This window comes from Gekko japonicus, unplaced genomic scaffold, assembly GCF_001447785.1.
Source record: "Gekko japonicus isolate JY-2015 unplaced genomic scaffold, Gekko_japonicus_V1.1 scaffold296, whole genome shotgun sequence".
In the NCBI taxonomy this organism is placed as follows: Eukaryota; Metazoa; Chordata; class Lepidosauria; order Squamata; family Gekkonidae; genus Gekko; species Gekko japonicus.
In genome coordinates this window covers 986,625-991,128 of record NW_015177014.1, presented here as the reverse complement: position 1 = coordinate 991,128, position 4,504 = coordinate 986,625, and positions in this window count along the sequence as shown.

Sequence of the window (4,504 nt, the reverse complement as noted above, 5' to 3'; positions counted from 1 at the left end):
AGGTTCAGCAGACAATAGGTCTAGTGTAACCAGGCCGTGCCTTCTTTGCCCTCCCCCCGTCCCCCAGGCCTACTCCCTCCGAGCGAGTTATTCTGCACCTCTTGGCACGCTGATGATGTCTGATTCACGGTGGCTCGACCCTGGGGAGAGGGGCCGATTCCGCAACCGGCGGGCCTCAGCTGAGCACCACCAGGGTCGTCGTTCTGGCGCAAGGATTTGAGCAGACCGTTCAAGGGTGGGGGTGGGGGTGAGGAATCAGCTGTGTGGCGAGAGCTGGGTGGATGCTGGGATTAATAGGGAGGCTGGCTTTTCCAGAAAGGTACATACAGAGGACTTGGAGAGGGAGACTAAAAAGATAAGAGTCCCTTGTTATAGTTTTACATGGAGTGGACAGACAAGCTAGCACACGTTAAGGAGGAGGGATAAGAAGCATTGTAAAAATCAATTATGATCTTCCTTCCAACCGCATTGCTGCATACCAAACTGTCTGTGAATTATTGACATTTGCAGATTTGTGCAGACATATACAAATGTGCAATTGTTTATTGATTGGAATGGGGACATAGAGTTATCACAAAGCGGGCCTTAAGCAGCCAACATTTTAAAATAAATTCAGGCACCAAGAGTGAAAGACCATGTCATGCACTATTTATTTAGCTGGGAAATGACATGTACTCACAATTTTATCTCTCACATATGAAAAAAGGTACATGTTTGTTTTACATCTTCTGTACGCAGAATGGGGAGTCAGGGCTGCTAACATGGAGAGCCAGTTTGGTGTAGTGGTTAAGTGTGCAGACTCTAATCTGGGACTCTAATCCGGGAGAACCGGGTTTGATTCCCCACTCCTCCACTTGCGCCTGGCTGGATGACCTTAAGCAAACCGTAGTTCTGATAAGAGCTGTTCTTGAAAAAGAGCCATTTCTGTCAAGAGCTCTCTCAGCCCCACCTACCTCACAGGGTGTTAGTGGAGCCTTTGTCACCTGCCGCCATGTGCTAATTCCCTTTTCTGGGGCATAAAACAATGGAACTTATGCACTGTCTTGTACTGAGCAAGGGTATGTGGAGGAAGCCATCCTAAAAATGGAAAGTCCTCCATCTTGGAGAGCCAGCTTGGTGTAGTGGTTAAGAGCAGCAGACTCGAATCTGGAGAACCAGTTTTGATTCCCCAGTCCTCCACAGGAAGCCAGCTGGGTGACCTTGGGTCAGTCACAGCTCTCTCAGAGCTCTCTTAGCCCCACCTACCTCACAGGATGTCTGTTGTGGGGAGAGAAAGGGAAGGTGATTGTAAGCCGCTCTGAGACTCCTTTGAGTAGTAAAGAGTGGGGTACAAAACCAACTCTTCTTCTTCTTTGTCTCCTCCTCCTCCTCTTCCTCCAAAAGGTTCTGCCTCATCCTAGAAGAACCGAAGTAGAACTGCTCTATCTTTTAGCCAATATGATTAAGTTTCCAGCTTTAATTAAACTCACAACTGCTGCTAGGGAAGTGTGCAGCCCTACCGTAGTAAACATATAGCCAGGATTAAACTAGTGGAATGGGCCAGAACCTGTCTGGGCAGTGTGACTTCAACCAGCATGTCTGGCAGAGAGGAGGGAAAGGGTTGAAATGTGAAAAAGGTGTCCAGCAAAAAAAAAAATATGGAGTGAGCAAGTCTAAAACTTTTATCCTTGATATCCAATTTTCTAGGTACAGGTAGGGGTTTTTTTTTACATTTAAGGAAGGTTTGGTCATGTGATTTTGCCATTTGCAACCTTGTACATTCCAAGAATATTTTTATCATGTGGTATGTTGTTTTTGTAGACTATCTGTACCAGTGAAAAATGTCCCCAGAAAGATTTCTGCAGCTGAAGGAGTGGTCTGGGCTCTGCCTTTAAATTGCAGTTCAGGACTGGTTCACACAGGACCTTTTCTCCTACAAGCAACTTCAGTCATCCTGGGACAGTGAGATGGGACAATGTCAATGAAACAACTCAGTAATTGACAGTTGTGTTTGCAGTGAACGAAAAAGGCGCTGCCATAATCACAGACATCATTCCTGGCCATTACAATTAACCTACATCACTTGAATCTTTCTTCACAAAAATGGTGCACATATGCATGGCCAAAGACAGCTGCTTTGTGGAACACAAGCCTTCAGCTTTGATGCTTGCATGGCCCATTTAAAATATTCTTTTTCATTCAAAAGGAAACAGGAGTCCAGTGGCACCTTGAAGCCATGTTGCCCAGCCTGTGGGTCGGAAAGTGGCTCCCAGGCCAACCCTCCTTAATGACCGCCTGCCTTTTCCATCGCTCTCTTTTATATTTTGGAAACCAAGATCTGATCCTGGAAAGAATATCTTCCATGTCATAAGAACATAAGAGAACATAAGAGAAGCCAGCGTTGGATCAGGTCAATGGCCCATCCAGTCCAACACTCTGTCACACCGTGGCCAAAAATACCAGGTGCCATCAGGAGGTCTACCAGTGGGGCCAGGACACTAGAAGCCCTCCCACTGTTGCCCTCCCCAAGCACCAAGAATATAGAGCATAACTTGCCCGAGACTGAGAGTTCCTATCTATACCTTGTGTCTACTAGCCACTGATGGACCTCTGCTCCATATGTTTATCCAACTCCCTCTTGAAGCCGTCCATACATTAGTTGGGGTTTCCACCCCACGGTGTATACATGTTTATCAAGTAAAATGTCTCCTGATGGATACTAGAGAGAGTTTCTTAGAATTTTAGGGTGGATTAGAGGGAGTAATGGAGAAGGAGAGGGTGGTCAAAGACTGGAATGTAACCTCCATATGAAAAGGCTGTGTATCCCAGAATGCCAGTTGCTTGGTGGAGCTGTTGCATAATACTTGTTGGTTTCTGAAAACCATCTGGTCAGCCACGGTAGAAAATGGAATGCTGAACTAGGTGGGTGCCAAGGTAATAGTTTGCCAAAAAAAATCTTGGGCCAGCCCAGATGGGTCACCAAGCCAAGTCAATTTGGACTTGTGGGTCACCATAATGAAAAGGTGGGGAACTGATGCTTTAAAGGACAGGATTTTATTGTTTAAAATGCCACTAGGACTCCCACTTATCTTTGCTGAAGCCAACTAATATGGCTACCCATCTGAAATTATTGTTTTTTCATTAATCTATACATGATATTGCAATTTTTAAAAATACAGGTTTATAAAGCACGGAGCATGACACGACAATCTAGCATAAAATATTATTGGAAAGTGAACATCACATCTTGTATCTTCATAAAAATATACTTTGTGTGTCTTGTATGTGGAACCCTGCCCCCAACCTCCAAACATAAAACAGTTCTATGGATTTAGGCTGTTCATTCTGTGTATTTAAAAGTTATGAATCAGTTACCTAGATATCATGAAACTGGTTTTAAACCTCATGATTTTTCAGAATAACTCAGGTGGGTAGCCATGTGGGGGTAAAACAACAGAACAAGGTTTGAGTCCAGTGGCACCTCTAAGACCAACAAAGTTTAATTCTGGTTATAAGCCTTCGTGTGCATGCACACTTTCACGCACAAGCTTTGCACCATTGAGATTGTTTGCTTATTCAGTTTGAAACTGTGTTACAGTTGTTTTGAAATGTTTGCACATTCTCAAGTATTACAGTATATAGTTGGAAAGATGACAGCTCTCTTGTTTTGGTTAGTGAGACTTGCAACTTCTACAGAAACCCCTAAAACCACAAGACTGACACTGTCAGAAGAGATGGCAGCACTGCTGGAGAACATATGCCTCCCTGTACTGCTTCTCTCTTTTTCATCCTGGCTTTATGTGTATTGGATAGAAAAATACGAAAGGACTATCCCCATCTCCCCTGCTGAATCAGACCACTGGCCTCTCTAGTCCAGCATACTGGTTAGACAATGACCAAACAGGGCAGGAAGCCAAGACTGGAAGCAAACAGGACACAGGGGCCGAGGCCTTCCCCTGCAGCTGCCCTCTCCCAGCCCTGGTATTCAGAGGTTTGCTGCCTCGGTATATGGAGGCTCCTTTCAGTAACCATTACTAGTAGCCTTTGATGGCCCTCTCCTGCATGATGCCTTTTTAACGCTAATGAGCCTCTCACATGACCAAATAACAGTCACAGGAAAAGAGTAGCAATGGAAGCGTATATTCTTGATTATTTATGTTATTAGAAGAGTCAGTTAAGAAGGGTGCAGTTCAGGATGGACTGGTCATTATGGCCACTGGGAAAATTCCTGTTGGGCCAGTGCCTTGAGGCACTGCCTCTTCTGAGCTGGCCTGGTGAGGCAATAAAGCCAGCTGGGCAAGAACAAACCAGCAGTGGCACTGCCATAGTGAAGGTGGGTGCTGCAGCCTGCCAGCCTGCCTGCCTGCCTGCCTCAGCTGAGGCTTATTGTCTACCAGCCCCACTGGGTGATGATCACTTAGTCTGGCAGGTCTCCAGCCCAAGGGGAGCACTGATGGGGCTACAGTTTCCAACTCCACCTTTAGGAAATTCCTGGAGATTCCTGGGGGGCACTGCCTGGGGGGGG